This window comes from Bos indicus x Bos taurus, chromosome 8 (assembly GCF_003369695.1).
Source record: "Bos indicus x Bos taurus breed Angus x Brahman F1 hybrid chromosome 8, Bos_hybrid_MaternalHap_v2.0, whole genome shotgun sequence".
NCBI lineage: Eukaryota > Metazoa > Chordata > Mammalia > Artiodactyla > Bovidae > Bos > Bos indicus x Bos taurus.
The window spans coordinates 39,300,788-39,313,564 of NC_040083.1; the positions used below are offsets into that span (position 1 = coordinate 39,300,788).

Genomic DNA, 12,777 nt, shown 5'->3' on the forward strand with positions numbered 1-12,777 from the left:
ACAGCTTTGAAAAAAAGTCTCCGTCAATCAACCAAAAATCAAATCCAAAGGTTGTTATACTAGAGAGAACAAAATAATAGCAGTGGTTAATTATGTATGGGAAAACCATAAGCAATTTTCTTCTTTGTTCTGCTTTTCTAGGTTTTATATTAGGAAAAACACCAGTAAACATTTATAAGACCTTTTCCAATTCTGATTCTTCTCACTTTTTGGCAGTGATCAACCATGATCAACTTGATAAACATTCACACCTTAACCTTCCCACTCACTTGCCTCTCATATTATCTGCCCTGTCCTTGTCACCTTTGCCAATTCCTCTTCTTTCACTCACTCTCCAATTATGTGCAGTTCCCAAGGCTCAATCTCAGATCCCCTGCTTTTCTCTCTAAGCACAATAATTTCAGCCTTAAATTTCTTTACTAGGTTCTATTCACATTGTCCCACAGTCTGGTGATATGTCTGTACTTGCTTATCTCACTGTCACCTCAAACTCAACAAATCCAAACTACACAAGCCCAGATGTCTGTACCCCTTCAACTAGCTAATATTTCATACCTATTTCTGTCAGTACAGTCATTAATTAAACCCTTGTTCTTTTTTTTGTCACCAATTAAATGAGTAACTTTGGCCATATTTTTAAACCTCTCTAGGTTTCCTAATGCACATGTTCTCATATAGCTTAAGAGTTTCGACACTCTAATTTCTTGTCACTGTGGATCAAAACTTCAGTCATCTCTAATTACTCCTCTCCTTCCCTCCACTACATCTTCCTTTCTTATCCAGTCCAGAACAAAGTCTTGTGTGACATCTCTCCAGGCTTATTTTTACTAAATTCAAATCCTCATTTCCTCAGGCCTAGGTGATTTTCCTAGGTCTATGACTTCTCTTTCCACCTCATACTCTACCCAGCTCTGGTGCCACTGTGATTTTCTTAAAATACTTTTTTTAAGCAAGTTTTTTCTCATTGTGAACCTTTAAAGCTTGTCTATTACCTATGAATCAAAATATACTCTTCTAACCCTGCACTTAAAGACATCCATCCATCTAACCCCAAACATTTTCACCTGATTTCTTTCTACTCTCTGACAGAAACCTTCATTTCAGTCAACTTGTTATGTACTGTTCTCTGATCCTGTCCTGCTTATTTTGCCTTTACTTCCTATACAAGTTCCTTCCTCTTTTGTAAAATCAAGTTCTGCCCAGTTTTGATTCTACCTCTTCTCTGGATCTTTGTCTGCTCACTTCAACTTTATATGGTATCTGAGATATATAACTTTTATTATTTTCCTATCTCCCCTATTACATTATAAGTCCTCAAGGAAAAGAACCTGCTTTACATTTTTCTGCACCTCTTGTGGATCTATAGCAAAGTACCTTTACGTTGTAGATATGAATAAATATTTGTCTGGTAATGGCCTAAAATTCCTTTTTAATACACAGCATTTCTTGAATGTTCCACATGTACTCAGCATTGTGGGTTTGTATGTGTGTGAGTTTAATCTAAATTCTGTTTCTCAATGCATACACAATCAACTTGAAAAGATGTGGCTAACAGAGAAATAATTATCAAACAACCAAAATATGATATATAATTAAACTATGTGATGATATGCTAAGACTAAAAGAACTATAGAACTGTAAGAGAGGAAAAAAGCAATAGTTAGTGAGAAACAATTTCACGAATGAAGTAGAACTTTTAACTTAGCAGCAGTGGTAATAAACTGTTGTAATAATAATAGCGTATTATATTCAGAGCATTGTATAATTATGACAATAGTTTATTGTTAAAGGAGTTTACTTTATGTCTGGGAGTCCTTAATGTGCCAGGCCCTATCCCTGAGGGTTTTTCATGTATCAACTCTCTTAATTCTCACTACAAGCTTACAGAAAAAGTACAGTTCTCAGTTTTCAGATGAGGAGACTGAGGCTCTGCTCAGTTATTCCACACCTAGTGACTCGTGCAGTAGGGTGCAGAACTGGACTTACTGGAAGAAGGATGGAAAACGTGTGAAAGTTAAAAAACAGAATAAGCTTAGGAAGTTATTAGGAAGTATGAGACACAGCTTGCAATACTAGAGCAGAGGATGCTTGCCGAAGGTCCTTAGACAAAACTGAATAAACGGGGCAGGGACTGATGACATAATATTTTGAAAGCCAGGAAAAAGAAGCTCAACTTAATAGGTGGAATGTGGGAGGCCACTGAGGATTTGGGAGCAAGAGAGTGCCATAAAAAGGAGTATCAGAGTGGTATTTATAGAAGGAAGAGATGCTGGATTCAAAGGGGTTGATATGAGTTACAATATTCTAGGCTGAGGATGAGTCCTGGGATTTAGGTAGTAAAAGTGGGAGAAGCAAAGGTATGGATGACAAAAGAAATATGAATAGGACATGGTGAATGGATTAGTACGTGAGATAAACGAAAGAGGCAGTTTAAAGATTATGTCTAATTTAAAGCTTATATGGCCAACAGAGAGAAGGAAATTACAAAGGGGTATAAGAAGATGATTTTCATTTTGGGGCAAAGTTAAGTTTAAGGAGATGGTCAAAAATACTAATAGAAAACCAGTACTGGAGAAACTATAAAGTAATCAGAATGACAAGCAATAGGATCAGTGTGAAATAAAGGAACTAGATAGTAGCTATGAAGATATTAAATAGGAGAGTAAACATACGAAGCCGTGATCAGCTGGTACTAACTTTGTATCAATAATTGTACCAATAACTTCGGTGGGAAAGGGAATCAATTAGTGACCAACATTTAAAAATGCAGTTTTTCCATTAAATTTTTTTTTATCAGAAAGCCAACCAAAAACTAAGGCAAAGGCTTCCAAACTTTCTCCATTTAGGGAATCCTTAGACTTAGTAATTTTTTCATAGCACCCCCAGACCAAAAGAAATACTTAAGTGGGGGTGGTTTCAAACCACGTAAGTGTTAACGTCCTTATAATTTAGTGTTTGTTGGACACTGTATAAATTCTCAAACTTGGAATCAAACTTGACAACATCACATTCCAGTATTCTGTTTCATACAGTAGTTGCTTTTTATCAGAGCAACCTTTAAAAGTACAGCTTTGCAAAAACATGACATTGTAGAAAGGAATGTGTCAATCTAATGTTGAAACTGTGAACTACCTCAAATTATCAGTTCAAGCCTGAGTTCAATGGCACCCTGGGGCACCCCAGCACAGTTTGAGAAACTGGGAGCAAAGGGAAGGGGCCTAAAAAGAAAAGAAAGAAGAAAAAAAAATGGGAGCGGAGCAAAAGAAAATTCTTATTAACGTGGTTAACCACAAGAGGGCAGCACAACAGCAGGTAGGGGCAGGACAAATGCAGGGGGCAGGGGGGTGAGGAGAGATGATAAGGGTCAAACCTCCCCATAAGAAGGCTCTAAGACCACTTAACCAGTTCAAGATATAAAAGTCCTTTTTCTCCTTAGACTAAAAAGGAAGAAACACTGGTCACTGGCAGATCACCTTATGCAGTCATCCTGCCCTTCTCTAACATCCTTTCTATGCCTACCCAGTCAAGAGAATAGCCATGACTTTCACAGTGGCCAAGCAATGTACTATTTTGCATGCGTAATTTTATTCAAACTCCACAACAGTCTTATAAGAAAGTGAGGCTCAAAGAGATTTTAAATAACACTATTAAAAGGCAGGAACACCAGAATTCAAACCCAGATCTGACCCCAAAGTCAAGGTCCTTCCCTATTTGGTCTAAAAAGCATCTCATCTTTCAGCAACAGCCAGTTGAAGTAGAGAAGAAAACCATGTTCCCTTCCTATACCTGAGACACGTGTCTCAAATCACTAGGAAAAACCAGCAAATGAAGCAAACTCTTCTTTAATGGGTTCCTAAAACATGCTAAATACTCCAAACGTAGGACACTCAGAGAAAGAAACAAGTATTGTATGCTTATCTAGTCAGCAAGTACTGTAGTTTTCCTGTACAGGTAAATACATGTTAAGGCAAATGCTGGACATATCCAGTTTGCAGATATGTTACATATTAAAAGATACGCGCACACAGGAGCAAGGGATTCTCATACCCAAGTGGTAAAGGGGGAAGGGAAAGGGAGGAAAAAGGTTGATTATTCATCTTAATATCCGTTGGGTGTTATATCAGAATACCTGCAGTAGCGCAACAAAACTATTATGAAACCAAAACCAATCGTCATCACTTATTCCCACTTGCAGTTTCCTCCTCCACATTTCTCCTCCCCTCTATGACATACTCAGCTGCCTCTGTCCTTTCATTCAGAGAAAAGAGAGTTCCTCCGGACAGATTAATAACCACCGGAAAGCAAAATGGGTAAATTCAACCGACAAAGTAAACTTAAGCAGATAAAACTGCCCAGGAAGCATTCTATGCGGTAGCAGAAACCCCAGCAAGAGCAGCTAACGTGTCCTCTCAATAAGTATCTCTTATTACTTGAAAATGTTCCTCCCTCAAAGATTAAGAATCTTTGGTTGCTTGAGGAGAAAGGGTATTGGATGACGTTTTCTCTGCAGAGAAAAACAATGTACGGTCAGCAGAGAAACAAATAACGACTGTTTCTTAAAGAATAACAATAAAGCCCAGAACTACCCTCCAAGTTCATTCCAAGTTCAGCACTGCCATTTTCAAAGAACTAAGCAACAATGAGCCCTGCCTGTCGACACACGCTTCCAACCTTCCTACGCACGGACTCACACCTCAAGACACCCTCGTCTTTACTGCAGAGAAAAAGGACTGCAGTCAGGATCGCTTACCCACCTTCGGGGAAAGGGGATGGAAGGGCCTCTTCTGCAGAAGAGAAACAGATCACATCTTGTTGCCTTGCCTGCTTCTGAAACCTAAAAGAAAAAAAAAAAAAAAAAGCGGCAGTTACTACCGCAGAAATCCAGGGGAAATAGATGCTCTTTTCTAGGCTGTTCAGATGTCTAGAAAATTTTAAAGAGAGATAAGTAAAGGGGAGGAGGAGTATCAGGCACATAAGGATGCAAATATCAACAGAAAGACACTCCGTCCGAGGTTTCCTTCTAAAAAGGAGGATTTTCTTGCCGAGTTTACCGACACTAGCGGGGGGAAGGGGAGACCGGGGTGGAAAGGACGAGAGAGACAACTGGTGCCCTCCACCTGGAGCCCAGGCAGCAATAACACTCACCCGCCGCACGGATGTGGTGACGACGACGCGCCCCCAAACCCGAGGGGACTGCTCTTACCCGGTGCCTCCGGCTGGCCACAGTCTGCGAAGCCCCTGGAGCAGGCAAAGGTCCGAGTGTCCGCCAGGCTGAGACCTCGGGGGCCCTCCCGTGCGGGTTCGGCTCTCACTCACATCCCTCGGCGGCGAAGATCTGGCCTTTCCCTGCGCTGCAACAGAAACCCTCCGCCCCGACGCTCTGCCACCAAGTCCGGACCCAGGGGCCGAGGGCCCGAGGCGGCGGCGCGCACTGTGGAGCGAGCAGGACGCGGGCCCAGCCTGTCAGCGCTCAGGAAGGCCGTTAGCGTCGGCCGCTGCGGCCCGCTCCGGCTCCTCTTCCTCTCTCCTTCTTGCAACCCACACCACTCCCACTTTGGGGAACCGGGAAGCCCGTCACAGTCGTCGTCTCCACCCTCTCCGGAGTCACACCGTCTTCTCAGCGCCGCAGGCGACACTGGCTGGGACGTCCTATTTACGTCCGACTCAGCCTCCCAGTTGGCCTCGGGTCTGGCGTCTTGTTCACTGCAGAGACCGCCTTGGTGCAGGGCCGGCGCCTGGCGCGCACCCCCGGACTGCGCGTGCGCCGCTCCACCCAGGCTGCGCTTTCACCGACGCGCGCCGGGGGCGGCCGACGACTGGCTACACAGAACCTGGGCTTCTCGGGAAACGAACTGGCGTGCTCGGAGATTCCCGCGGTGGCCCCTGGGCGGGAGCGGGCGGGGAACTTGAGCTGGGCCGGGCCCTCCGCAGATGGGCGTGTGCGTGGCCGCCGCCCGCCGTGGAGGCGGCTGGGAGTGAGTCAGCCTGGCCGGGTAGGGTCTCCCCTGCGCACAACCTGGCACCGCAGAGAGACTTGCCCTGGTCGCTAGGCCGAGGGTTTGGTGCAACGCGTTCCTAACGCAGCGTTTCGCGCCAGTGCAGTTATGGGAGTCTGATTCCAATCAGTCACTTCTGCTGGAAAGAAATGAGGGTGGGATGAGGTGCCCAGATGCCTGCGGACTGGCGGCAGTGCCAGGCAAACGAGAAACAATTTCCACCATCCCGAAGAGCCTCATTCATTGGGTCAACAAATATTTACTGAGCACCTACTGTTTGCCATTCTTGGTAGGACCCCAAAGATGCTATGTGAACACAACCCACATACCCCTTGCCCTACTGGAGCTTGTATTCTGATAAAGCGACAAAAAAAAAAAAAAAAAAAAAGCCTTAAATTTATAACGTGCAAGAGTATAATTGCCACTAGGAAAAGTAAAGGAGCAGGAAGTGGGGAGGCAGTGTGCTATTTTAGTTAGAATGGCCAGGAAAGACCTCCCAGAGTAACATTTGAGTGGAGATCTGAAGAAGGAGAATGAGCCAGTCCTGTGGCTATCTGTGAAGACAGTTTCATGCAGAAACAGTAGCAAAGACAAAGACCCTAAGAAGGGAATGTGCTTGGCAAGTTCAAGGACCAGGAAAGAGGTCAGTGTGGCTGAAGAACAGTAAAGGAAGGGGCAACGGTAAGAGGTGAGGTCAAAGAAGGAGCCTGTAATCCAACTATGTCGGGCCTTTTTCACTCATCATTAGCCTTCTGTCAATCTGAAAAAACAGATACATTTATAGCCCCCGTTTCACCATACAAATGATGCTGCAATTCAGGTCTAGCTTGTACTTAATTGTTCCTTTAAATCTCACCAAAGCAACTCCTGCATTTCTTCTTACATAAGACCCATTGCAAAAGGTCTTTGAGCAAATGATAGCAGGCTAGGAAATGACTTGAATCCACACTGGCTTCTTTAAATAATGAACTGGAGCCCTGTTTTCGCCTAAGAAGGGATATACTGGGGAATTGCATTCCTATGGCTCCCGTCTTACAAGCAAAATATGCTGGAGAGTGCTTTGTTGTTGCTGTTTAGTTTCTAAAAGAAATTGCAAATACGAGTTGTGACACAACAGCAAATCTAAAATCTGCTTAGAATATTAAGGCTGAAATTACAAGCAGGAACTATCATGAGAGTTCCCCCAGCAAACAAAACTGTTAACTAGATTAGAAACCAGAACACAGACCCACACGAAGAACATAAAGTGCTGAGGGTGACCTTAACATTAGAGTTAAAATGAAAAGTATCTGAACTGTGGAAATGGAAGCATTCTCTTTAAGAGGGGAAAAAACAAAACAAAATCTGTTTAAGAACTCTAAACAGTACAGATACAGTCATTGTAGTAAATAACATTTCTGAATTTTGCAATGATATGTTTATTCAACCAGGCATGGTATCTGTTACTGTCCACTGCCTATTTGCAGGGAAAAGCCATTTAGAACTAGTGGATATTGAGGGTGTCTTGTGGAGGAAAGCATTCTTTTTTATATTAGTGATTTGGATAGGGAAGAGAGGGTTGACAAGGGAACTATATTAGTCATAGGCTTATAAACTTGAGAAATCAATCTACCCACACAGAGAGATAAAGTGACTTACTTACTGTCATTCTGATAGTGAAAGCCTCTCTCTTCACCAAGATACTATGATTTTAAGCCAATATTACCCTGGGATGTTTAGCTCTTTTCACTCTGTAGCAACTTTTTAATGTTTTATGTGATCTCTGGTAGTGACATAGCTGGAAATTTGCTCCCAGGGCAAATATTTCAGAAAGTTTCCTCTATTCTTTGATATGATAAAAGAAAATTCCAAGACATCTAAGTCTTTCAAGACATTCTTTCACACAATATGGAAAAACAAAAAGTGTGAATTCGGTTAGATGGTAATACATTTAGATTCAAAACTGATTATAGGTCATAGCTAGAAGTAAAAATCAGCAGTCAATTGTCAAGTATGGGGTGTTGTGCCACAAGTTCTGTTATCCCATTGTAATAGAATACGGTGGCACTGGTTCTTGACTGTCACTCCTCAACCCAAGCCTGCAACAAGACTGACAGCACATGTGGGATGGAGCTTTGGCATTTACTTCTTTTTATACCGTAACAAAGGCTGAGCGCCGAAAAATTGATGCTTTCCAACTGCAGTGCTGGAGAAGACTTTTGAGAGTCCCTTGGACAGCACAGAGATCAAACCAGTCGATCCTAAAGGAAATCAGCCCTGAATATTCATCAGAAGGACTGGTACTGAAGCTGAAGCTCCAATACTTTGGCCATCTGAGGCGAAGAGCTAACTCATTGGAAAAGACCCTGATGCTGGGAAAGATTGAGGGCAAAAGGAGAAGGGGGCGACAGAGGATGAAATGGTTGGATGGCATCACCAACTAAATGGATATGAGTTTGAGCAGACTCTGGGAGATAGAGAAGGACAGGAAGCCTAGCGTGCTGCAGTTCGAGGGATTGCAAGGAGTCAGGCACAACTGAGAAACTGAACAACGACAAAGTCCTTAAGTGGTTTTGATGCAAAGGTTAGAAATCCATGGTTCAGGGAATCTGGCTGACCCAGGTTTGAACTACTCTTTTCACCAAGGAAGTCATTTAAATTTTCCAAGCTTCCATTTCCTCATCAGTATAATGAGGATAAGAATATCTTGCTTGAAGAGTTGTTTTGAAGCTTAGATGAAAAAATACTTTAAACCCTTAGCACAGTTATTAAATGCCTATTATGGTTTTGATGGGGACAACTTATATATATCGCCAAAATGTTGGATTTTCTCATAATCCTGAAGCATTTGTCACACTTTATTGCATGACATGGAACTGTGTGGGCAAGAATGATAAGGGCTGAGTTGTAATAGAGATAAACGCAAAGATCTGCATTTGTATAAAAATAAATTATGCCATTAGCTGATGAAATAATGAAAACACTCTTAAGAGCAGAAAAAGATATAGGGAAGTTATTCCCCTTGGAACAGGAAACAGGCCCAAGCAAAAGACTGGGTATAAATCCACAAATTAGTTTGTTTCCTTCCAGGATAGAGATTTACTCTTCTGAAGGTATCAAAAAAAGAGCTATGGAAAGAGGCTGATTTACCCCAGGTCTAGTAATATATGCCAAAAGACAAAGTCAGGAGTGTGAATCAGGTAGACAGACAAGCAAGCAATGTTGTTTTACTTTGAATTATTCATATATTTTAGGACAATTCATTTCAAAGTCTGGCTGGATATGGCAAATTTTTTTTTCAAAATTTCCTCTGCATTTAATTATATCTCTAAATGAATCCTTTCATCCTTCATTATAGTCTCAAAGAAAAAGGTGTTCCTGGTAAGCAGGTCCCTCTTTCCCTTGAGATAACTGGATAAGTTTAATATTGGTGCATAAAAACTAATTTCCCCATCTGTAAGCCAGGAATAAATAACCTCCTTCAGGTAAAAATGATTATTTTGCAAAGCATCTATTATATAATTCTGTTGCTGCTGCTAAGTCACTTCAGTCGTGTCCGACTCTGTGTAACCCTATAGATGGCAGCCCACCAAGCTCCTCTGTCCACAGGACTCTCTAGACAAGAATACTGGAGTGGGTTACCATTTCCTTCTCCGAATTATGCTCTACTTTACAATAAAATTTTAACTTAAAACATTTGTAGTACCAATTCACTAAAAATATGTTTCTTTATAAAAAGATCCATACCAACATTCACCCTTAAGAATAGAAATCCCTGGCCTAATTATTAGTTTGTTGTTGTTTAGTCGCTAAATTGTGTCTGCCTCTATTGCAACCCCATGGACTGTAGCCTGCAAGGCTCTCCTGTCCATGTAATTCCCCAAGCAAGAATACCTGGGTTGCCATTTCCTTCTCCAGGAGATCTTTGTCATCCAGAGACTGAACCCACATCTCCTGCTTAGCAGGTGGATTCTTTACCACTGAGCCACCTGGGAAACAATTATTAGTTTTGGTTCAGTTCAGTTCAGTTGCTCAGTCGTGTCTGACTCTTTGCAACCCCATGAATTGCAGCACACCAGGCCTCCTTGTCCATCACCAACTCCCGGAGTTCACTCAGACTCACGTCCATCGAGTCAGTGATGCCATCCAGCCATCTCATCCTCTGTTGTCCCCTTCTCCTCCTCCCCCCAAACCCTCCCAGCTTGAACTTTGGTGTTGGAGAAGACTCTTGAGAGTCCCTTGGACTGCAAGGAGATCCAACCAGTCCATTCTGAAGATCAGCCCTGGGATTTCTTTGGAAGGAATGACGCTAAAGCTGAAACTCCAATACTTTGGCACCTCATGAATAGAGTTGACTCATTGGAAAATTATTAGTTTATAGAGTGCTAATTCCTGTGTCCTTATTTAGATTAAGGATTTTGCCCTCTTTCATTGAGAGATGTCCTCTACACCCAGAGTAGTCAGCCTGTAGCCCCTGTTTTATGGTTTGTGACCCTGTCCCCCATAACTTGATTACACCATGAGTCAAACTGAATCATTCATGGTCTCCCTCCTGAGGAATTTGGAACTAGGATTCAAAGACAGTTGCTCAGATTTATTTGTTCTTTTAGAGTAAGTTACCCATGCTCTAAAGTTGTAAGATTTCTTCTGTATTCATGTATGTGGAGTTGCACAGAAAGCTGACTTGCTTTGGGGAAAAAAAGACAGTGTACCAAGAATGAATTCTCTTAGGTTTTCAGCTTCCTCTTCCTTACACGGCCCAAAGAAACTTCCTGTATCTGGTATCTTGAAACTTCCTTATGACAAATTTCTCCTTTTAACTTTTACCAGATCTGGTAGAGTCAGAGTATTCACCATGAAATAACCTGGATTATAGTAGATTGATAAGAAGAAAATATTAAAAAAAAAAACCCAACACTCAAATTACAACAGGGAAAATGTATGTGTTTTTTTTTTTTTTTTTTTGGTCATATGATACCTTTCATTTCTTTCTTTGTGATTCAAAATTTTTGTAGATAATACTCCATTTGTAGTTATTATAAAGCATTAGCTATATTCCCTGTGCTGAACTGCATGTCATTTAAAAATCAAATTTACCAAGCAATTTTGGAATTCTATCTTCAATCATAAAGTCAAGCATAACTATATAAGTATTAGTCACAATCTAAGGCATTACACAGAATCCATGGGTTAGCAGAAAATAAAGATACCTCCTATCACTACTGTTTAGTTTTCTTTTCTCAATCGCTTCACTCTACTTTCTCTGTAACTTAATAACTTTGTGAGTTTTCTGGGCCACAGCCACAGTAATGTTGTGGTCACTCCATTCTACTTACACTACTGACTAAAGGAAGATTTGATTTGATATTAAAGCATCTTAATAATGTGGTTAAATACTCTGAATTTCAGTTTTACCTATGAAATATATAAATGAACCAGAAAATGGTAAGTGACATAGTTCTCCGTTTTAACTTTCACTCCTAACTGGTTACATACCTCCAACATTCATAATTCATCTTTAACTACATCTTTTTTTTCCTCTTTTTCTTTCCTTTGATGCCTTCTCTTCCTAAGGTTTTGAGCTTGTGCTCCTTTATCTCTACATCATGAGAATTAGCCACAGGGAAAACCAGTGTTTCCCTCCTCACAGGGGCACCTGGTGCTAAGAGAGCTCCTTCTTTCAGGTAGTCTTGCTTTATCGACGTTTCTGTCCTCTCAGTTCTCTTTGAGACCTAAGATCTATCACAGTGACCTATGTCTAAAATTTTTTACCTGAAAAAAAAATGCTTTTAAGTCACCTATGTCTTTTTTGACTATTGTTGAGATTATTCGAATTGAATGACTATGAGGTGCTTTAAAGTCTACTGAATCAGTCTTATCAGACTTAGGCAAATGCCATATATTTTAAATAACTGTTATTAATAATTGATCACACTTGAATCCATTGTTACAGGTTGAATTCTGTTCCCCCAAAAGTTATGTTTAAGTCCTAATCTCCTGTACCTGTGACATATGGAAATGGGGTCTTTGTAATTAGGTTAAAACGAGGTCATTAGGGTGGACCCTAATCCAACAGACCAGAGTCCTTAAGAGTATAGAAGACAGAGACAACACAGAAAAAACAACCATGTGAAAGGGAGGCAGAGACTGGAGTGATACATGTACAGCCCAAGGAACACTCGGGGCTACCAGAAACTAAAAGAGGCAAGGAAGAAATCCTCCCTAGAGGCTTTGGAGAGAGCATGGCACTCCCAATACCTTGATTTGGGGCTTCTAGCCTCCAAAACTGTGAAATAGTAAGTTTCTGTTTGTTTTAAGCCTCCGGTTTATGACATTTTGTTTCAGCAGTCAAAGAAACTAATATACCATGCTACATTTCTCAAACTGAAACTGAGGAAAACCAGGAGAATAACTTTCTTCTTTCATCCACACCTAATACTGTCTCCCACTGAACACTGATATAACCATTCATTTGGAGAAAAAAACAAATGCTATGTCTTTGGTTTCTCTTTCTGTATAATGGTGTTTTTGTTTGTTGGAGTTTTGGTTTCATTTGGGTTTTTTTCCACTGTCACCTTAATCTGCTATAAATCAAGCATGAAATGATGTAATAGTCCCCAGGCAAACGCTCTTGGCTAGGTACTCTAAGGCTATAAGAATTTTAGTACTGTGTGCTTTCCACTCAGCTGCCAATTCAGCTCTTTACTTCTCACAGGAAATGTTCTGGGAATCAACAGCAGTACAAGTGAAGTTTTTAGTTGGAATGATAATTTTGGAAATTTTAAAAAATAACTGCTAATTA

At 41.2% G+C, this 12,777-nt stretch overlaps 1 protein-coding gene across 2 annotated transcripts in view; it reads right to left on the minus strand.

Annotated features, from left to right (window-relative positions):
• The window catches only part of JAK2 (Janus kinase 2), a 118,605-nt gene extending 112,843 nt beyond the window's left edge, over nt 1–5,762 (minus strand). Inside the window, exons 1-2 of one of the 2 annotated variants that reach the window (XM_027549343.1) lie at nt 5,204–5,761; nt 4,755–4,834 (exon numbers count right to left, since the gene is read on the minus strand). The gene's annotated coding sequence lies outside the window, so the exon portion shown is untranslated. Of the gene's footprint in view, nt 1–4,754; nt 4,835–5,145 lie in introns of both variants that reach the window. The other variant, XM_027549342.1, reaches the window with a different exon arrangement.
• Between the last annotated feature and the right edge of the window lie 7,015 nt (nt 5,763–12,777).